Raw genomic sequence first — 24,686 nt, forward strand, 5'->3', positions numbered from 1 at the left:
TGGGCTATGTTCATTACTATCTTGGTATTGAAGTAACTCAACATCCGAAGTCCATATTCCTTTCTCAAAAGAAGTACATTGGAGATCTATTGAACAGGTTTGGCATGACTGAATGCAATCCTCTGACTACTCCAATGGAACAAAACTTAAATCTCACATCCATTGAAGGAAAAGAATTTGAGGATGAAACAAAGTATAGACAGCTTGTAGGAAGTATCAACTACCTAACTACTACCAGACCAGACATTTCGTTTGTTTTTGAAATCCTATCTAGGTTTATGAAAAGGCCTTGTGAGGGACATTAGTCTGCTGCAAAAAGAGTTCTAAAGTACTTGAGGGGAACTCAAGACTTTGGAATCAAGTATAAACAGGCGGGCGACTTTAGCTTGATTGGATACTCTGATCCAAACTTCGAAGGAGACAAAGAAACTGGGGTATCTACTTCAGGTTATTCTATGAGTCCTGGATCAAGAATTGTATCCTCGAGATCACACAAACAATTAGTTCCAGCAAATTCCACAACAGAGGCAGAATATGTGGCAGCAGCTGAGGCAACAAAAGAAATTGTGTGGCTCAGGAAAATTCTGGAAGATTTGCAGGTAAAAGAAGTATATTAGAGAAAGATTTCGGCGAAAATCACATGGAAAATCATTTGTCGACGCGTTTCGAACCAACTAGTGTGGTTCATCGTCAGGACAAGTTGAAGAACAGATCTAGCGAAGCATGAACCACACTAGATCTGTTCTTCAACTTGTCCTGACGATGAACCACACTAGTTGGTTCGAAACGCGTCGACAAATGATTTTCCATGTGATTTTCGCCGAAATCTTTCTCTAACATAATATGGATCACAGAAGCCTAAACTCCATTAAAAGAAGTATAATCGACTCCACTCATGATTGACAATACCTCGGAAATAAAGTTGGCCAAGAACCCAAAGTTCCATGATCGAGTGAAGCACATCAATACAAAATATTATCTCATTCGACATCATGTTGAGGCCAAAACAATCCATCTTCACCATTGTTCCACTAATGAGCAGATTGCAGACATATTCACCAAAGCACTTGGAAGAGAAAAGCTTGAAAGATTTAGAACAATTATTGGACTCACCAACATCACTTCAGATTAAGGGGGGAAATGTTGACACCTAATCATAGGGATTGGGTGAACAACTGTAATTAGTGTAAATAGATAATAGAGAAAATGGAGAGTCATCGGGATGAACTGAACAGTCACTCCCTCTTGTATATAATAATGAACAACTTGAATGAATAATACGATTACATTTGAGGAGTTACCTCCTGGTCTGACACAAGTTATAAAGGAAATAAATGAAAATATGGTAGTTCTCTATGCACAGTTATCAAGATTGGGAAAAGATATGGAGTTGTTGCATAAGACAATGGAAGGCATGTGCATCGACATGTTGAGTGTGTAGTAGAAGGTGGAAAGCATCAAAATAAAAGTGGAAACTGCAACAGTCGGGGTTCTAAAGGAAGTATCCGAGGTCGGGGAAGCCACGGTCTTCAATGTTGTTGGTGTTGAGGTTGCCACTGCTAAGTGTTGACAGTGGATGAACCTTCGGGGGAAGAAACCGACCCCAATAGTAGCTGGAATATTTTTGCTTTAATATTATATATATGTTATGTCGAAGTATAGAATATAGTGGTGTGTTTTGGAGAGTTTATTGTTATAGTTATGTACAAATACTTTATGTAAATAAAGTTGGTAGCAATAAGGTTCTATTTCAATGTAAAATGATGAAAATTTTAGAGAGCATGCTCTTGAATTTTGTATAGGACCTAGCCCTTTTCTATTTTATCTAACAAAAATGCTATCCATTTCTTTAATAAAAAAGATACATTATAGTATAATGAATCACACATAAATTATCAACATCCATTTTCATTCATATTCATATGAAAACTACTCATATGGGCTAAAGATGAACCATGTAGGGTCTAGGCCATCATAGGGCTACAAAACATTTCAAGGGCATGCATTGTGCAGGTGTGAAATTGTCATTAAAAAGGTGTGGATATTCCTCCTTATTATGGAAACATGCAATATAATTTACGTAGCATGTGTTCTCAACTTGACACAACCATTTTTCCCAAATACGGCATGCATTTTCCTCAATACCCCATTTTCATGTGATTTCATAAGGCCAACATACAATCACCAACACAAGGCATGCATTTTTCTTCCTAAGGTCTGCAATTTTCTTCCTAGGGAATGCATTTCTTTGATATCTATGATATCATCATACTAATTCACCATTTGGCATGAATTTCCCTCAAGTTGTCGTGCATTTTGACAAGGTCATTTCTAACAATTTGACCTCTTTGTTTTACAAGGTATTTTATGCACAACAAAAGGTTCTTGGTCTGAATATGTACATTATTTTCTATATTGAAGCAGTTTCTATTATTGCATAAAAAAATATGATTGCAATTTATATTGTTGCATAAAATCCCAATTCAATCCTTTTAGATCCTCCACATCTAAAAATGCATAGTCGCACTTAAGAAACAGGTTTTTCTTTTAAACTGTAAGTTCTAACCTTGTGAAAAATGGACACTATGGCACGGAAATGGCATGACCAAGTCTTAAAGCACCTCCAAAATGAATGGTTCACAGTTACTAAAGTGTATTATATCATAATTTATATATATATATATATATATATATATATATATATATATATATATATATATATATATATATGCAGTGTATTTTCAAATGAAAAATGTTAAGCCTAAAACCTCTTATTAACATTGAGTTATTATATTTCTATTATTATATTGTTATGTTGGCCATAAATTTTCATTGTGTCATTTCATTGTAATTGTACACTTTGTCTCATATATATATATATATATATATATATATCAAGGAGACCTAGTCTTAGGATCATCAACTATTGCCTTATACATTGTATTCATTGCAAAAGAAGGTTTCCACCTTGAAGTGAAATGTAATTATTGGCTTCATATCATTTTTAAGGTGCATGGTTCATAATGTTTCAGAACTTGAAATTTTGATTTTATAAAGAATACATCTCAAGGTACATCTGGTAATAATTTTATATTTTGGTTTGTTATACTTTCAAAGATATATTCTATGGAAGTTAGAGTTTGTGAATGGTCCCAAATTCATCTTCAAACAATCAATTTTGGCATTTTTTCTATAAAATTTTTAGGAAGCCTTAGACCACGAAATTTTGAGCTAATTGCAAAAACATCTCAAGGTAGTTCTAGTAAAAAATTAGATTCAATTTCACTACAATTTCAAAGATATACCCTATGTAAATTAGGGTTTTTGAATGGTCCTAAAATCATTTTCAAATGGGTGATATTGGTATTTTTTGTTTTTCTAGTATAAGGATAGACTAGAGCGATTTTCTTCCAAATAACTACATCCAATGATACATTTTTTACTTCTTCGAGAATTCAAATCAACCATTAAGGACAACAGAGCAGTCTATCACAATGAGACAATGAAGTAAGAGTCACCAAAATTTATTGGGACAAAACCCCACAAGGGGGAAACTCGGTAAGCTTTCCTTATGAGATCTTTCTAATTTCATCCATTTTGTACATGAGAGAATTCTAGTCAAAAGGTCAACCATTGACCACATTAATTTTCCAAGTCAAATAGAGTCAAAGGAGAGAGAGATTCAATGATCTGCTCACAAATCAATGTTTGGTCAAAGGGTCAAATTTACGCCTGCAGAAACTAGTCGAAGGGTTGAAATTCGGTCTTGTACTTCCACAATCAAATCTAGGTCAAACTAGAGTTTGATATGTGGTTAACTCTTAGTCAACTCCTAGAAATAAATCCAAACTTGTTCAATATAACAAATAAAAATTCTTGGAATGTTCGTTGTCTAACTTCAGCCAACAACTTAGTCAAACAATAAAGAATAAATCCAAGTCAACACAAGTCAATAGAATTCAAACTTGTTGGTCAACAAAGAGAGAAAAATGTCTTCTTCGTCTTTGCACGTGTGAGTAGATTTCCTTGAAGAATAGGTCAAACCAATGAGAGAATATGATTTCCAAATGAAGTCCAATGAATTCCAATATATAGTAGCCTCATAAAGGGGGTTTTGACCTTGGGTCAAACCCATTCAAGTAATGGGGTTGAACTGTCAAGTTGGGGCCAACTTGGACAGCTAGAAGACAAATTATTTTTCCTTTTGATTTTGATAATGAAAATATCGACTGCAGCTACAATTTTCCAACACTCCCTCTTAACCAGAGAGGTACTTTTCAATCTCTTTACTAGATGTACAAATATCATCATAAGGAAAGGTTGCTAACATAAACCTCATCCCACAAGACAAAACTAATGACATCAAGGTTAGAACCCAACTAACCATGGGATTAATCAATATCATTCATGAGGCTAAACTCTCCAACCAAATGAAATAGTTTCCCAATCAAGCACAATGACCTAAGATAGTAATCAAATTCAATCTTTCTGGCCATCCCAACAGTCTCTTAGTCAAACACAATGACTCAAGGGAGTAGGCAGGATCAAACTCTCTAACCATACCAATGGTCTCTTAGTCAAACCCAATGACCTAAGAGAGTACATAATGTCCATCTCCCCGGCCATAAATAAGGTATCTCATTCCATGACCCAAGGGAGGAATCCTTATATTGATATCAAACTCCTCGATTATTGAGTCTCTTAGTCCATGACCCAAGGGAGGAATACTGATCTTGATGTCAAAAAGAGTTAATCTCCTCGACCATATGGTCTCTTAGTCAAATATAAAGACCCCAAAAAGAGTACTCAAAATCATTTTCCCCGACCAAGCCTATTGGTCTCTTGATCAAACAAAATGACCTAAGGGAGCACTCCAAGCCTCATAACCAACATCTCCAACCATAAGGTTTCTTGATCAAACTCAATGACCTAAGGGAGTAATGAGGACAATATTCCCAACTATAAACCATGGTTTCTTACTAAATCCTAAGGAAGATTGTTATTCTCATGATGTTATTCATTGCTCTCTCTCTCTCCAAGAGGAATTCTCAGCCACTCCAAGCTTCTCATAGAAGCAAGCACATTTCATCTAGAATAATTGATTTATCAAAACATCAGTAACTTTCTCATCAATAGACATGTATTCGAACCTCACAAATCTTCTTTGGAAAACATCGCAGATATAGTAACACTTGATCTCAATGTGCTTTGACCTGTCATGAAAAATAAGATTCTCACAAAGCTTCACATAACCTTGATTGTCACAATATATCATGGTCGATTCCAACACCTGATCAAACAAACAAATAAACAACTTTCAAATCCAAATTGCTTCATAGTAGGCTAAAAAATTAGTTTTATACTCAAATTTAGTAGTGCTAAGCACAACGAAGGTCTGCATCATATTCATCAATGATATCTATGCTAAAACAACACCCAAAAGTGCTCTTTCTGCCTTGAGAACATCCATCCCAATAAGAATATGCAAATCCATGTAGCAGATAGTTCAACAAGACAATTAATAGGATAAACCAAGTCAGAATTAGAGTCTTGCAACTTCTTCAATTTTTTCATCATGGGAGAGTGTTTATGGACTCACTGTCTATTGGAAATTCAATTACAGTGATGAATTATTGATCATGATAACTACTTGTGACTGTTTATATATGTTTTTCATTTATCATTTACTTCATTCATTAGGTCATCAAGCAATTATACAAGTACAATGTGTTGGAAATACTGAGAGGGGGGTGAATCGATATTTCTTTTCAATTGTTACTTTTACCAATTAGATCACTTATATTTAGAACAGAAAATGAACAATAGAAATAAAATGATTTTATTAATATAATCTTTATAATGAATCAAGTATAATATGGGTAGGGCTCCAACCCTTGATGAAGACAACCAGGCTCCAACCTGGGATGTTCCAAGCACTTACTTGGACTTTAGTGAGGCTCCGACCTCTAGGGCTTCAACCCTATCTTATCCAAGGCACCAAACTTGAGTTTAGGAGCACCAACTCCAAGGACACCAATCCTATAGCTTTTCTTTGTCAAAATATGTTTGATTGTACTTCACGGCTCCCAAAGTCTTCTTCACCGATCCCTGTCAATATTCAGCTTCACCGTAATCTCTATGCTACATCATCATTGGAAACCTTGGGTGTCACCACTATTATTCATCGTACCCAAACAAAATCTTCAAGGTCACCTCATGATGGCTTCAATAAGATTTTCCAAGAGTGACTTCAACGGGCTTCTTTAAGAGTGTCTTTAATGGGCTTCTTCAAGAGTGTCTTTCAAGATCTAATACTTCTCTTGTGAAAATCCCCAAATGTTCCATTGTACAAGGTCTTCAAGTTCTTCAACTTGCACAAGCCTCCAAGGTTCACAACTATAGCCTTCCAAAAGATACAAATAGTGTTCACATGGGAGCAGCTCCAAAACTAAGATCAAGTCTATCAAGGTTGTCCTTCAATTTTTCTTTAACAAAACTGCTCTAAAGGTCAAATCCAAAACTTCCTCAAAGATTGCTTTCAAAGTGTGGAACAAGACTGCCCAAGATATCCTACAGGAGGTTGATCCAAAATTGTTGATCCAAACTGCTTCAAGATTGCTCCAAGAATTTTCAACAATGTTTCAATGATGATCCATGGATGTATTTAAGTCTGCTCATGAAAGGCTGCTCCAGGATTCCTCAACTTAGCTCCTCAAAATACTGTCCAACCACCTTGACTGTCCACAGGTTTGGTTCCTTCTTCAAGTTGTCACAAGGTCGAGAGAAGTGTCACTATAGGACTGTCCACATCTTGATGATTGTCCTTCAAGGATAGTACACCACTGAGCCTAAAAGTTGTGTCTCCAAGGAGACTGGTCACATGTCTGAAGGTGTAGTCCTTCCACAAGACTGCATTTAGAAAAGAGGTTCTACAATCCTGTTAACACATGTCTGAGTCAAAATCCACCATTGTTCTATCTAAACACACAACTACCGGTGACTGTAACTATGATAGGTTGATGTCCGCAATTATAGTGCCACAGGTCCAAATTTATAGGCCTCCACAGATGTGTTATGTCTTTTACTATTTTTTGTCCAAGATTACAACAATTACGAGCTTAAAAATGCCCAAACAGTGCTCTAAAAATAATCCTCCTCAACCTCTTTGCTATTTTGTCCTCTTCTGTCTTTTATCTCTGAAATTTTCACTGAAATTGCTTAGTCAAATGAGTAGTTTTTACCTCCTTTTTATATGAGTTTGACGTTAAGATGAGTGCACATGTCTTATGGAGGAAGGTCGACATGACACACTGAGTGTAGGTTGGCTAGCTTTAAAAAATAGGATATATTAACTTTAAAAATTAATTTCTCTTAGACTACTAGGAGTTAGGAAGCAAGTGAGGGCTCATTAGAAAGAGGAAAGAGTCCTCTACAAGATAGTCAAGGAGTCATAATGAAATGATGTCTTCAAGATGTCAAAAATATGTTTTCTTTATGATTGTTTGGAATTTTTAGTGCAGAAAATGATTAGGACGGCAATAGCATATTAGGGCTTGATGATTAGGACAGCAAGAGGTTATTACTGTTCCCCCAAGTCCTTTATCATCATGTAAGTCATCCATGTCACCATGATAGTGTATCCCACATCATGATAATGAATTTAACATTCATGTCATCATGATAGTGTAGCATCGTGTATCCAATAATAGTGCAGTGATATGTCACCAACTATAGTGCAGCATTTATTAATTTTCCATTAGGAGATTTCCAAGTCCTTCATGTCATGTCTCCAATCATTGTCCAAGTCATCAAGACCTTCACTAAGTGCCATCACGTATGACATCATCAAGTGTGTTCATTCATGTACAGTCCTTCAATATCAAGAGTAAGGACATCATCCAGGTTCTAGGCTTCTTCATCAAGGGTAAGATCATCATCATGATTTCTAGTTAGTTACATCATGGTGTCTTCATCAAGGGTAAGATCATCATCATGGTGTCTTCATGGTTAGTTCAAGAATCTAGGAAAATACATATTCTTAGTGGCTTGACTTCATAATGGCATCATTAATAGCTTGACATCTTCATTAATGGTATCCTTATCAAACAAGAGGGACTTGTCGTCATGAGCAAGGACATCATCATAATATGCATCAGAAGAATATTTTCCATCCCAATAATGCCATATTGGCATGAATGACAACCTATAACACAATGCACAAAAATAAAAGAGACACTAGAAGTTAGGCCAGAGGCTAGGGAAAATGCACAAGGGGAAAACCCAACAATCCTTTCCTTATAGAATCTTTGTTAAAGAGAGAAATCCAAGTCATAGACAAACTGACCCATAGACCAATATCCAAGTTCCAAGTTAGGCCTCCATTATAAAATAGTTGTCACTAATCTATCCACATAAGCTCTCTAATATATGTCTTGTGGTCTTAGCCCTTTGTCTTATATTTCTACCTTAGGGACTCGACCCTTTACCTAAGACGATTACCTCAAGTTCTCGGCCTTAGAGATCTTCTACTTATTATCACAAAGGTGATCTATTTGCTACCTTAGAGATCTCAAATTTGCTGCTTCAAAGATCACATTCTTGTTTCTATAAAGAGGATATACTTGTTGTCACAAAGATGGTATGTTGTCATAGAGATTATATACTTGCTACCTCAAACCATAACTTAGGAGATGTGAATTTTCCTTACCTCAAATCATATTTGAATTGTTTTTTTGATGAAAATGATTTTTTCCTATTTATATTTGTTCATTCTTGTGAAGGGACAATTCCCTTGGGTAGGCCGACTTGTCTTCTGGAGGGTCAACTTGGAAAATTGGAGGGACAAATCACACTAGGGTCATGAAGAACATGCCTTTTTACATTTTCTTTTGACCAAAACAAAGCATGAAGAAAATGCTAGGAAATAATCATATTTTTTTCTTCTTTTTATTTTTAAATAAAATACATATTGATACAAGTACAATGAGAATTATGTAGACTAACCCTAGTTATAATTCTAACATAGTCCATCATGCCAAATTTTAGAAGGATCTCAACAAGGATTTCACCAATATTTTTCCACACTTATGATCCAATGCATTAGACGCAAATCCTTCATTTAAAGATTAGTTCCCCTCTTACAATGGACAAGGAGGTCCTCAACCCTTATCATAAACATATCATCATATAGTAGAAAATCAAGGGCTCATCTTCAATAACTTTATAGTATAGATTGGGATCAACATCACTCTTCAACAAATATTAATTCAAACTTTAGGTACCTATTTTCATAGTATTCTCCCTCTTACTAAGGTAATCCTACACTTTGTATCTCTAGAATCTTCCATCTTGGAAGTCACAACTGACTTTGTTTCAACATAGATCAAAATCAACTTCAATTTGGTTGATTTGTCTGCTCCCTTTGAGTCCAGAGCTCATCCAATTAAATATCTTTCAACATGAGTCTTTTTGTCACAAGCTTTATTTTGTTCTTCTAATATTTTAATTATTTCCACGGCCTTGGTAGCTTTCATTATGTACATGCACTCCCCACTATGAGGCCCAAGAAGAAAAAATACAAGCAAGAAATATGTACAAAGATAAGATATTAATAGTAAGAATTACAACAATAGTAATAATCAAGAAAGGGAGATATAAAATATGTATCTTTCTAGAACACGTTAGCTCCCTCTTGATCTTATCCTTCCCGCATCTAACTTGCAAAGAAATCTCATCCACATCATCATCATGGTGGCATTCCTTCGTTGTAGAAGTTAAGGTTTCTTACTTCAGTGGAAACGTCCAACCCTAGGGTTTTGTATATAAACCCTAGATCTTTATTATCCAATTATGGTTGCTTTTTAGGCTTTACTGGCCCTAGATATCCAAATGTACAAGACTTTATAATATGTCATAGCTAAGACTTTCAGTCTTCACTATACATCTTCTTGCAAGTCTAACATTCATTGACATATACAAATGTTCAAGTATCATAGTATCTTAATCCCTTAGCAAATAAATATGTCATGATTAGGGATCTTTCATCGAGATGTCTTCATCAAGAGAGACATATGACAGATCCATTTTAGTAATCATGATTCTAATTTATGCATAATCTAGTCCCTCAATCCAAGTAGACTATGCTCTAACAAGTTTTGTATCTCAACCTTGAAGAGGAACTTGGCCTCATTTTTTGTTATACTTTTTTCATGACTACCTAACTTTTTCTAGCAAGGTATATGCGATAACATAAGGCATTTAGCAATCTTTTTAACTTTATCAAAATGTTCAATGTTGTGTGTCTTTGATAAATAATCTAATTTTAGATGGTTACATATCTTCCTATAGAGCAATACAAGACATATCAGATCTTGCATCTTAAGTACTTTATACACATGCTTAATGAAATCAGCCCATATTATCATACCACTCATCATTAAATACAAGTAAAAAATGATTCTAATCTTGAAGAGGAATTTGTCCTCTATTTCGTTATGTTCAAGGAACTAGCTTCAGTAAGATGTGCTTCCTTTAAGTGATCTCAAACACTAGATTCAGGGCTTATCATCCCTATTTGATATTTTCAAAATATGTTTAATCTTTCAATACTCAAACACTTTTCCATATCTTCTAGTACTTGCCATTGCAAGATATCAATAAAAATAATGATTTTCCTGCTTCACAAGGACATAGAACAGTTATTCCATAAGTCACATTTTTCTCTTGTGACTTTGTTATGCCAGGATTCAAACTGTCATTATTCCCTTTAAAAAAAATTATTAAGATGACTTTCATTTTCTTGATATCTTATGCATCTTATCACTGAACGTGTAGAAGAAGGTATACACAACTAATTAATTTGTGGCTGATGAGGGCATCAAATCAGAGCTTTGTCACAGAATTATAATCATTTTAATTGTCTAGATCATCACCCGAACATCTTTGATTAATTGTATAATATAAGGGTGACTAAAAAATAATGCCTTTTATTCCTCATGGAATACTGAGATCAGTCATTTTTCTCAAATAAGAGATTGACATTGGCCTTCATTGACAAGGTTATTGAATTCTAAATATATTATCAAGAAAAAAAAATTGAATGAATAAGATAATGATACATTGATGCAGGTGCATAGATGGGCACAAATTTCGATGAAGATTGAACTAGAGCTTGCCAATGTAAGGGGATGGTCACATGATGATGCTAGAAGAGATTTCAAATGTTTTAGATATTTGCATTAGGATGGGAGTTTTGATTTTATAATGAGTGGGAAGAATTATTTCCTAATGTAAATGTAGTTTAGTGTCCTTATTTTGTGAGAAGGGGAAACGAATCATCACTTGTGACTCTTGGTTACCCATGTTTGCTTTCTTTATAAAGAAATGAGTGGTTGAGAAGAAGTGTGTGTGCAGGAGATCCAGAGTGAAGAAGAAGAGAGGAGAAGCTTCAGCACTAGGAGAAGAGGCAGAGGTTGAGGGCCTTGGTTGCACATGCCCACATTGTATATTTTGCCAGTTTAATGTATGTTTGGATTTAATTAATGAACATATTGTCTTTATGCCTTTATGATTTTGTACTTCTATGTATGTGTATGATTAATGAGTTGTTGGTCTATGGATAAATTGATTTATGTATAAAACTATGGTTATCACCTTTTATTCTTGTGCATCGTTGTTTTTTTAGAAACTTTCTCTTATTAAGAATTTGAGTGTCGTGGTTGTATGCCTTAGGGAAAATATTGATTCCTTGTTCGAGTGTATTTGGGGCTGAATATATTTGCCTATGTGTATGAAGTTGTAACTTCGTACTATTGCATAGTTGTGGCTGGTGTGCTTAGAAGATATGATGTTGGTCTAAACCTTAGTGTGTGTTTTTCATAGTTGGTATATTGCGTTGTTAGATAGGTGTTGTACATGCGATGTGTTGTTGGTATACAGTCTTTGAGACCCTACAATCTGATGAACCGATTGATGTTAAGACATGATGACTTAACTACAGTGTTCTTTAGTCGTGCACCTTTGTATTTCTTTGTAGTTGTTTCCAACCTCGTGATAGAGTGGTTTTTGTGAAACTGTGTGTAAATTGAGTGTTGTTATAATAAGAACAAAGTACCCTGCATAAGGCCTCTTTGACTATTTTGATTGGTGGTGTGGATGTTAATTACCCCCTTGTATTTTGGTTCCAAACACGTGGGGGGAGTGTTCCTTGTGTTTTTGGAATGTCAAGGCATCTTAATTACAGCAATAGAATGTTGTCATAGAAAAATTGAGCTCCCTGTTGTGTGGAGGATGTCAAAAACAATTTTGTGACTGGTTTCGGGGGGTAAATGTCTTAGCGTTGCAATCCCGGGGAAGAAGGGCATAACACTTTGATGGTTTTGTTCAGAAGCAAGCCAAGACCATGGAGAATCGACCTTGCAGAGGATCAAGTCGATTCATCTTCCCTGGAATGTGAAAAGACAAGTTTTGGGGTGATACGGAAATTTTTCGCAACACCTACAATATTTTTACAGCGCTGCAAAAATATTTCGCGGTGCTCACAGCGAGGAGGTTTTGGGTTGTGTGTGAGGTTTTGAGAGCTTGTTTTGGCATATTAGTTGTGCCCTTGATAATTTAAAGCCTAGTTGAGTTAGTTGAGGTGATAAGAAGGGTTATAAGGCTTGAGAGATATCTCTCATAGCAAAGGGCCAAGGAAATTTCCATTCTGATTTTGACTGTACATTTTAAATAAAAATGTTGAAATTCCAAAATTAAGGAAAACATAGTTATGTTTGTGGGTTGGAGTATCCTATGTTATGGGAGACAATCGGGGCAACTCGTCCTATCCACATCAAGTGGTATCAAATCCCGGTAATGTTATCTAGAGAATGTCAGAGCCTGGAAAGAAGAAATAAAAAAAGAGAGCATGTTTGCTCTTCGGTGGTGAAGTCAAAACATCAGAGGTTGGAATTAAATTTCAAATGTTGATTGTGTATGAAGGCCTTTTGAATGGGTTGTTGTGAAAGTATTTGAATGGAATTGTGAGAAAACAAATTATTTGAACATAATTTAAATTGATAGGGTTGAGAGGATACTTTGATGTATTTTAAGGTAAGGTTATGTAGGTTATTAGGAGCAGACTTGGACAAAACAGAACATAGTGTTTTTTTCAAGAGGGAATGGACTCTCAAATAATTTGGAAAGTGGAAATATCTCTAGAAGAAAAATGAAGAGGTTGGAAGAAGATCCATGTGATGGATATGGCATAGAGGTCAAAGAAGAGTTGATCCATGTACAAATGGAATTTCCAGGTTTGAAGACAGCTTGATAGTGAAAAGAGGTTGAAGAGAAAAAGAACCTTACAACAATAAGTGAGATTATTGTAGGGGAGTGAAGAGTTTATATGCTCTTGGTTGGAGAGGAATTGGTTCAGCGAGTAGATCTAGGAAAGATTGTGGAAGATGAGATCTTGTGATAGATCTTATAAACATTGAATGTGATGTTTATGCTAAATTGGTCATTAAAAGAATTATGTTTGTAGGACTGAATTGGTAGCAGTTTTCATAGCAAGTAATCTGTGTTAAAGGAGATGGAGCAACAAAAGAACTTGGATGAAAAATGGTGATAGAACCCGACAACAAAACTAAGAAGAGTGAGCGGTTGAAGCTGCAACAGCCGAAAAACTTTAAAGAAGAGGAGAAAGAGTGCTCAAGAAGCGATTCTATTGCAGATAACCTAGGGAAGAGAAGATACCAAGAGGATGACTTGATATGGGTGACAAGTGGTAGAGTTGTTACCAAAAATAAGGGCTAGTTGTAGCTCACCAAAAGAGAAGGAGAGTCACGAGAGATGGAGATGAAGATGATAGTTATTAGTCATAGCTAGGGTTCAGAGGAAATTCACAAGTAGAAGAAGAAAATTTCCAAAGGAACGAGTGATGAAGGATTGAGAAGGAAATGGTTGAGTTGCGGTAAGAACTCAATCATGTGAACCAGTTGCTATAAGAAAATCAATACGACCAGGAGGTCATATATTTTCATACCTTGGGAGTCTGATGCAGGTGCATAGATGGGGCACAAAGTTCGATGAAGACTGGACCAAATCTTGCCAACATGAGGGGATGGTCACATGATGATGCTAGGAGAGATTTTAAATGTTTTATAGATATTTGCATTAGGATGGGAGATTTGTTTTTAGAATGAGTGGGAGGAATTATTTCCTAATGTAAATGTAGTTTTAGTTTCCTTATTTTGTGAGAAGGGGAAACGAATCATCACTTGTGACTCTTGGTTACCCATGTTTTCTTTCTTTATATAGAAATGAGTGGTTGAGAAGAAGTGTGTGTGCAACAGAGGTAGAGTGAAGAAGAAGAGAGGAGAATCTCCAACGCTAGGAGAAGAGGCATAGATTGAGGGGCTGACCTGCACATGCCCTTATTGTATATTTGGCTAGTTTAATGTATGTCTAGATTTTATTAATGAACAATTTTTCTATATGTGTCTGTGGTTGTGTACTTCTTTTTCTTATATGATTAATGAGTTGTTGATATGCAACTAAGTCATTTTTTGTCTAAAATTGTGGCTATCTCCTTTTATTCCTGTGCACTGTTGTTTTTTTAGAAATTTTCACTTATTAAGAATCTGATTGTGGTGGTTGTACACCTTAGGGACACGATTCATTCCTTGTTCAAGTGTAGTTGGGGTTGAATATATTTGCATGTGTGTATGAATTTGTAACTTCATATTGTTGCGTAGTTGTGGCTGATGTGTTTAGAATATACGTTGTTGGTTTGAATATTGGCGTGTGTTTTTCACTGTTAGTATGTTGTGTTGTCAAATAGGTGTTGTAAATGTGTTTTGTTGTTGGTATACAGTCTTTGATACCTTGCAATCTGATGAACTGATTGATGTTAAGAGATGATGACTTAACTGCAATATGCTTTAGTCGTGCACCTTGGGATTTCGTTGTAGTTGTTTGCAAACCCATGATGGAGTGGTTGTTGTGTGATTGTGTGTAAGTTGAGTGTTGTTAGAATAAGAACAGAGTACCCTGTGTAAGGCCTCTTTGATTGTTCCAATTGGTGGTGTGGGTGTTAACGAGCCCTTTGTATTTTGGTTCCAAACCCATGGGGGGAGTGTTCCCTATGTTTATGGAATGTCAAGGAAAATTAATTACATCAATATAATGTTTTCATAGGAAACTTGAGCTCCCTATTGTGTGGAGGTTCTCAAAAACCCTTTTGTGACTGGTTTCAAGGGGTAAAAATGTTATCGTTGCAATCCCAGAGAAGAAGGGAATAATACTTCGATGGTTGTGTTAAGAAGCAAGCCAATACCATGGAGAATTGGCCTTGTAGAGGAGAAAGTTGATTCAGCTTCCTTGGAATGCGAAAAGACAAGTTTTGGGGTGCTATGAAAATATTTCGCAATGCCTACAGGATTTTTACAACGCTGCACAAATATTTAACAACACCTACAACAAGGAGGTTTTGGGCTGTGTGTGAGGTTTTGAGAGCTTGTTTTGGCCTGTTAGTTGTTCCCTTGATAAGTTGAAACCCATTTGAGTTAGTTGAGGTGAGAGGAAGGGTTAGAAGGATCGAGAGATATCTCTCATAGAAAATGGCCAATGAAATCTCCATTCTAATTTTGAGTATACATTTTAAATAAAAATTTTGAAAATATAGAATTAAAGAAAACATAGTTGTGTTTGTGGGTTGGATTATCCTGGGTTATGGGATATAGTTAGGGAAACCTGACCTATCCACATCATACATACCTTATATTATATTATTGTACCTTTTCAAGCCAAGAATCAAATAATATGACTTTGATTTCATCAATTATGAGAAAGATTCTCCTTTCTGAGGTATGAATACATAATCCTATCGCCAACAAACTCCATAGACTATAAGCATAATTGACATATCTCAAGCTTCTTCTAGAATTTTTCCTTCCAAAAAAACTCTAGTAAGCCATCAAAAACCTTTCAAACTTCCATAGTGAGATGAATAAGTTTGGCCTTGTCTTACGTCATTTATTGTCCCTTATCATAGCTTTAATATTATCATAGATAAAAATACCTTTTACAATCCCAACCAAACTTTGGACTCCTAAGATTATTCTTCCTGAGATTGATTATGAGCCCTTTTTTAGCCTCCTATAAGATAACAAAAAATTTCACATCATCTGAATTATTGTGATTTGGTCTTGACGAGATCAAGGACTTTCAACATAGAGGACTTTCAACATAGAGATGGTCATTAATGGATGTAACTTCTTCCTTTCAGAGGGTTGTTATAACATATCAAAATGCTTTAATTTTCTCATCTTTATGATCCTTCTTAATCACAGTCAAGCCCTTGATCTCCTTTCAAACTATGATATGGACTTTTGGCCTTTTATATGTGCCTTATATTATAGTATTGCACCTTTTCAAACCAAGATTCAAATAATATGACTTCGATTTCATCAATTCTAAGAGAGTTTCTCCTTTCTGAGGTCTGAATACATATCCCTATCACCAACAAACTTGGTAGACTATAATCATAAGTGACATATCTCGAAATTCTTCTAGAATTTGTCCTTCCAACAGAACTTTAGTAAGCCATAAAAAACCTTTCAATCCTCCATAATGATATGAATAAGTTCAGCCTTTTCTCAAGTTATTTATTGTCCCTTATCATAGATTTAATATTGTCATAAATCAGAATACCTTTTACAAGCCCAATCAAACTTTGGATTCCTTCTAATATTCTTCTTCTTGAGATTGATTTTGAGCCCTTTTTCGGCCTCCTATTACATGACATAAATTTTCACATCATCATACTTATTGTGATTTTGTCTTGAGGAGGTCAAGGACATTCACATAGAGATGATCATTAATGGATGAAACTTCTTCCTTTTGGAGGTTTTTTATAACATATCAAAACACTTTAATTTTCTCATCTTTGTGGTCCTTCTTAAGCACAATCAGACCCTTCATCTCCTTGCAAACTATGATATAGATTTCAGCCTTCTATTTTTGTTCATGAGGCCTTCAATCTCTCTTGAATTATTTCAGCACAATGGAATTTAAACTTGGCATGGACAGAGAAACATCCTTCTAGTGCTAACTTCATTACTTTGTTGACAAGACAAGGCTGGAAACTAGAATGATTAGGGTTGATATTTCAATCTTGATGAGGGAACTCCAATCCTTTTCCTATTCATATGAAAAAAATGCCTTAAATACGCTAGTTATTTGAGCTTATCTTATTCATTATATGGGAAAATCATTTTTCTATTAGAATGAGGGAACTTCAAACTTCTTCTTAGGGGCCTTTGATATAAAATAGCATTAGAGATCAATACAATTTTCACCAAAGATATATCTTGAGACCTTTGATAAATCTTGCAAATAAAAACAATTCTTTCATAACAGACCAGGTATCCTTTAATCATCTTCCTAAGAATTTCAGTCAAATAGCTCAGCTATTCAAACAAGGACAAATCTCAATTTAGAAATGATAAGGGCTTCCAGAGAAAACAAAATTGACTCCATCTTCGGGGTTGCCTCAAATGTAGATGATCAATGTTCTGAAGTGTAGGATATGATCTCTTCAAGAGTGATCTCAATTGATTTTTTCTTCACCTTAGATCTAATACCATGTTATCTTTATAGTAGAAGGATAGACTAGAACAATTTTATTCCAAACAATGTTGGAAATAATACTGAGAGGGGGGGTGAATCAGTATTATCAAGTCAATTATTTTCTTTTTCAAACCCAGATCATATACGCTACTTCAGTTAGTTAAAACCGCATATATACACAACTACAGATAAGGAAACCCGCGTATACCATGCAGACTTATAATTTAATTTATCTTATAAATGTTGATCATTAATCTGTGTATTAGAATCAAATAAACAGTAACCAGAAATAGTGAAACAGAGCAGAAGACAACCACACACAAGAACACAAGATATAAGGTGGAAACCCAATGTGGGTGAAAACCACCTGCTGCAATTCATCTCTATCTTATTTTAATTAGAAACTTCTTTTTACAATGTTTCTGTACTCGTGCAGTCCTTTACCAGTACACAGGCTTCTACCTGCAGAGAGCTACAACCCTCTCTCGTTCTCCAGCTTTTCTTGGAAGGGAGCTACAACCCCCTTAGATCTTGTACTAGCTGGGATACTAGTACGGAAGCTACTACCTGCAGAAGGCTACAACCTTCTCTTTGCTTCCAGGGACCACGTTTCATAAATTTTCAGACTAGATCCATGAACACTAATCAATCATCAAGAATTTCTGCATCAAAAAATCTCCTTTCCACCAATTAACACTGAATCAAATAGACACTTCTCTGACAACTGTACCCAGAACACAGTAACAGTAACCACACACCAATTCTGAACCCAGAACACTGCAGCAATAAACAGAAGCAGCTAGAACACAATTCAAGAGACGTACGCTACTTCAATAACCAGAAACCTGCGTGCATATGCTTCTGTGTTTGGACCAACCTGCGTATACGTTGTTTTTATTCACAAAACCAGCGTGTATACGCGCCTTCGCTTCATTGAACCTGCGTACAGATCTATAAAGGATAGTTCACTCTTTCAAACATTCAGACATTAGTTAACCCAGATTACCAGATTTATAGATCAAGCATGCGCCACTTATAACAGATCAAAATTATACAAAGATACTATTATTCAAGCCTTAAGATTTTGACCCATCAATAGAACTTATCCTTCTCCTTTCTCTTAGGTTCTTCCTTTATTCAGATCCAGATCTGCGCCATAACCCAATCTCCAGTATTCCAGATCTAGCACTTTATCAGATATTCAATATAATTGAGATGATTCCTTGCCAAATGATCTCCTTCCCCTTTTATAGTCTTAGGCCTTTCACAATACCATGGTCCAAAACCATAACAAAACAATACCATGGACCCAATACTTGGGATCAACACTTCTGACGAGATACCATGGCCCAAAACCATAGGTTCAATTACCAAGGACTAAATACCACGGACCAAAAATAAGTTCTCCCTCATGTACGCGCTTTTCCTTGCGTGAAAGTGTGTGTATACGCATACACGCCTTTGGAATGTCTAACCCGCGTGTATACGCGTCTTCGTCTAGGTGAACCTGCGTATATATCTTTTCCTTCATTCTGAGAGCCTGAACTGAGATCTGTCACCAGAGTGAGTTGCCATCAAGGACAACACCTATGCCATACTAGTGCCATAGCACCAACCTGTGTCATAATGCCAACAATCTCCCCCTTTGGACTTGATGGCAACCCCAAGATCCTCAAAGTCATTCTCCCCCTTTGTCATCAAGGGCAAAGGGTTATGCTCCCCCTGAGTACATGCTGAAATCTCTGCTCTACTGTGTTGGCCATGCTCCCCCTGACTGTAGGCAAGATCTGAAAAAATATGTTCTTAAAGATGAATCATGACTCATACATCATAAATGATCTTCCTATCACCAAAAGACTCTATACATACATCCATCAGCCAACCAAGTGGGGATCATCCACCCAACCAAGTGGGGATACATCAGAAATTTACATATGACAACCAAGTTCATTACATCAATCATCCCAGGCATAGTGGGGAAACGAGAATAGGTCGTTACATGACCTGGATAATAATAAAAGATATACATGGCATAGAGACGAAATATCTAGAGCAAGAATATGCAAGGCACAGTAACTAATATCAACAGCATCTGCCAATCACTATTCAGATCAGCAACCATGATCTTCTTCTGTTCTCCCTCTGCATTTGTTCCACCTGAAATCAACAACAGTTGTGTACTTGAACCAAAAGCTCCTAAGATAATGCCAACAATGCATTATTAGAAGTCTATCTGCTCCCCCTGAACCTATGCCAGATGATCTCTGTCAGACCCATATCAGACTGTCTTCAACCAGAGTCTGACCCTACTGATTTCCTTCAAACCACCAAAATACCCGACTGTCTCTGCATAAACTGGCGTATGTACGCGGATCCTCCTCAGGCAACTCGCGTACACCCACTTTTCTTTAAAACAGACAAGTTTCAACAGCAAGATGATGCATCAAATACTCCCAACTTCTGTCTGAGGTATTCAAAAGTTTACCTAGGCAGTGGTTTGGTGAGAATATCAACAACTTGTTCCTTAGAGGGAACATACTCCAATTTGACCTTTTGTTCCAACACTTGTTCCCGAAGAAAATGATACTTGATCGGTATGTGATTAGTCTTTTAATGCATGACAAGATTCTTTGAGATACTGATAGCACTTGTATTATCACATAAGATGGGGATAGGTGGAGTACAAGTGATTTGAAAATCCTGCAAAGTTTGCATCATCCAAAGGAGTTGAGTGCAACAAGATGCAGCAGCCTGTTATGAAACCAGCTCACAAAAAGATAGAAAAGAGAGATCCACGCCTTAGAATTCAGCCTCTTCGAGGGGGCAACCTCCTTTACATTACATAAATGAACAATTCTTCGATGATACAAATGAAAATACCTCCTTTCTATATATAGGAGTCTAAGTGGTCCCAATACAATCAAAGCCTACATAACAATAATATTGTAGGGCACAACAGTAACAATGGTGGGCTTCTATGTGGCATAATAGTAACAATATGGGCACTACATGGGTACATCAATATAATAAGTGGATTATACTAATAACAATAAGGGGTTATACTAGTAGTATAGGGGCCTAACATGCCCCTCTCCTTCAAAAAGCGTTGTCCTCAACGCTTGAGTAGTTCTTGATGCTTCTATATAAAATTCTTGTCCTCCCATGTGGAATATTCAGCGGGTAAGTTCTTCCACTTGATGAGATACTCTGAAATTGATCGATTTCGTAGCTGTCAGGTTCTTGTTTCTATGACTGCTCCAGGTTCCAATATGATTTTTCCTTCCTCTTCAATTTCTGGCAATATTGCTTGAATTGGGATCTTTTGCAACTTTTGAATAAGTGGCCATACTTCTTCATTCTTCTTCCATTCGTCTGTTGCTTCGTTTATCCAATTTGGTTGGATAATATAAATAGCACAAAACAATGCTTCCACATCCTCATCCTTGAAGCGTCTTCCCATTCGGTAAGGTCGCCATTTTTTAAGTGCATGTAGTATTGCCAACATTTCCTTCTCATAAATAGCTTTCTTGAGATGTAGCAGTAAAAATACCCAATCACTCACATCAAAACATTTTTCACTACGATGTTGATCTACCTGTTGTTTCATTTGATTTTGCACCGAAGTGGCGTTATCCTTTAAAAGTTGGAGAACTTGCTGTTGATGCTCGATATGATCTGTCTCTACTTGAACCTTTTTCTTCTTGATATGTCCTTCTATCTTTTGAGGAGTGGTAATTTCTTCCAGTCCTTTACAAGATATGGTCGGATTCATTTCTTGATGCTCGATGTGATCTTTCACTTCTTGAACATTTTTCTTCTTGATGTGTCCTTCTATCTTGATAGTTTGAGGAGTGGTAATTTCATCCATTGAATTACAAGATATGGTTGGATTCATTTCTTCTTTCTCGATGTGATCTTTCACTTCTTGCACCTTTTTCTTCTTGATATGTCCTTCTATCTTGAGAGTTTGAGGAGTGGTAATTCTTGCCAATGCTTTACAAGATATGGTCTGATTCATTTCTTCTTTCTCTGGGGTGGTGTCCTGACGTATATCCTCTTCTTTTGATGTTTCTTGATCCTTTTCTTCCTCCTCTTCATATTCTATGTAAAATAATTTCTTCTCAGCACACCTATGACCTTTAGTGCATTTGCTATCACAATTGTAACAAAGCCCTTTTTCTCTTTTTTCTTCCAATTGTTGTGGTGTAACCCTTGTAGGTTGTGGAAGGCTGGGAGAAACAACACTTCCATCGTTATAGTTGTGAGGGGTATGCTTCCTGGTTTCTATAATTTTGCTTTCCATCATGTCACAAAGCCCTTTTACTCTTTCCAATTGTTGTGGTGTTGCTCTAAAGAAGGTGTTGCTCTTTATATCCTCATAATGTGCTATCATTTCCTCCGTGAAAATTGACCACGTAACAAGTTTTTTACGAGAACAAAGCCCTTTGTACCATAAAAATTGATCTGGTTCTAAATATGAAGATGCAATACATACCTTTTGTAACAGTTGTACACCATGTATATCAAAATATTGCTCCATCTGAAGTATCCAATTTACCGGATCCTTGCCATCAAACTTCCTCATCTTGCTTTTTCTTGATTTTAGGAGCTCTAACTTGAAACAACTGTAACTCTGTACTTTCGGATCTTTAAGTTCTGAAATTGTTACCTGTAGTAGCCCTCTGTGTCCTATTTCCAATGCCACAAGTCTGATCCAAATTGGATTCTCCAAGAAAGAGTTATGCACAATCTCCCGCAGTGACCTGATTATAGACTAGTTCAGTAGAGCGAACTTGTATGAAGTGCCACGTGTCACTGTTTCAACCTTTGACTCTGAAAAATATATAACCATAAACTACAGTCCGTCCTCTTTCTGTACCTTCTTACAAAATTTCAATCCGATGCTCAGAAAGAAAGTTATGAAGATTTTCCCCAGGTCACCTGTTTTGAGTGTAATTCAGGAGTCTGCAAAAAGACCAACTTCCGCAGATCATATCTCCGAAAATATCACGCGAAAAGATCTGAAATTCGGACCCAAGGTTCAGCGCCAATTCTTCTCAAATGGGTTTTTTTTGCGACTTTTGAAACGTCACAGAAAAAACGTTATAGCGAAAATGCCACGATGACCTGTTTGGAGCAGCGAAACCCTAGAATCCAAAGCTTTGATACCAAATGTTATGAAACCAGCTCACAAAAAGATAGAAAAGAGAGATCCACGCCTTAGAATTCAGCCTCTTCGAGGGGGAAACCTCCTTTACATTACATAAATGAACAATTCTTCGATGATACAAATGAAAATACCTCCTTTCTATATATAGGAGTCTAAGTGGTCCCAATACAATCAAAGCCTACATAACAATAATATTGTAGGGCACAACAGTAACAATGGTGGGCTTCTATGTGGCATAATAGTAACAATATGGGCACTACATGGGTACATCAATATAATAAGTGGATTATACTAATAACAATAAGGGGTTATACTAGTAGTATAGGGGCCTAACACAGCCACATATTCTGCTTCAGCTATAGATAATGCAATTGAGCTTTGTTTCTTGCTGAACCAAGATACTAATCTAGAACCCATAAAAAATGCACCCCCACTAGTGCTTTTCCTGTCATCCACACTTCTAGCCCAATTTGCATCTGTATAAGCATGAAGAGTGAGATCTGTATCTCTAGGATACCACAGGCCATAGTTTTGAGTTCCTTGAAGATACTTGAAGATTCTCTTTACTGCCTGAATATGAGTTTCCCTAGGATTTCCCTGAAATCTTCCAACCATTCCCACTGCATGCATGATGTCTAGTCAGGTACCTGTTAAATAGAGCAGACTTCCAATCATGGATCTATAAGTTGGTTGATGCACTGCTGCTGATTCATCATTTGCACTGAGGCTGCATCCTGTAACCATAGGGGTACATACTAGTTTCTAATCTTCCATTCCATCTTCAAAATCTGCTTGAGGTACTTGGTTTGAGATACAAAGATATCGCCTTCATTTTGTTGGATTTGTAATCCAAGAAAATATGTCAGTTCTCCAAGTAAGGACATTTCGAATTCGTTCTGCATCACCAAGGCAAAGTTTTGACTCATAGCTTCTTCATTGCTACCAAAGATGATATCATCAACATACACAACAAGTATTAGCAATTTGTTATTTTCAATTTTTACATAAAGATTGCTATCTGCTGATCCTTTTGAGAAGCCTTGTTGATGAAGATATTTGTCCAGATGATAATACCAAGCCCTTGGAGCTTGTTTAAGACAATAGAGAGCCTTCTTAAGTCTGCATACAAGTTTTGGATCATTTCCAAGGATGAATCCATCTGGTTGCTCAATATACACTTCTTCTTCTAAGTCTCCATTCAGAAAATTTGATTTCACGTCCATTTGAAATACTTTGAACTTCTGAAAGCTTGAGAGAGTAAGGAACATTCCGATGGCCTCAAGTCTAGCAACGGGAGCCAAAGTTTCTTCAAAGTCTATTCCTTCTTGTTGAGCATACCCTTTACAAACAAGTCTGGCCTTGTTTCTAATAACTTCCCCATTTTCATTCAACTTGTTTTTGAATATCCATTTTGTCCCTATGGCATTCTTATCTTTTGGTCTAGGAACCAACTCCCAAGTGTTATTCTTTTCAATCTGCTCAAGTGGTTCATCCATTTCTTTGACCCAACATTCATCTTTGCATGCTTCTCTTACATTTTGTGGTTCAGTGGAGGAGAGCAATGCCAAATAGCTTGAAGCTTCTGCAATTGTTCTTCTTGTTTGTATACCTGCCTCTTTCTGCCCCAAAATTTGAGATTTTGGATGATTCTTCTGAACGTACCTGGATGGAGTCTTATCTTCTATCCTTATCTGTTCTTTTGGTGCCTCATGGGTTTCTTCTTCATCATGAATCTGATTTGATGTTGATGGGTAGTCGTCATCATCTTCGAAATATTCAGATCTTACCTGCCTAGGAGTGTTTTCTTCTTCATCAACCACTACATCAATACTTTCAATAATTTTTCCAAGCCTTTTATTGTAACACTTGTAAACTTTGTTGTGGGGAGAGTAACCAAGGAGAATGCCTT

Source organism: Pinus tabuliformis, chromosome Q (genome assembly GCF_031772625.1).
Source record: "Pinus tabuliformis cultivar Carrire ecotype Pingquan chromosome Q, CPIR1, whole genome shotgun sequence".
Taxonomy (NCBI): Eukaryota; Viridiplantae; Streptophyta; class Pinopsida; order Pinales; family Pinaceae; genus Pinus; species Pinus tabuliformis.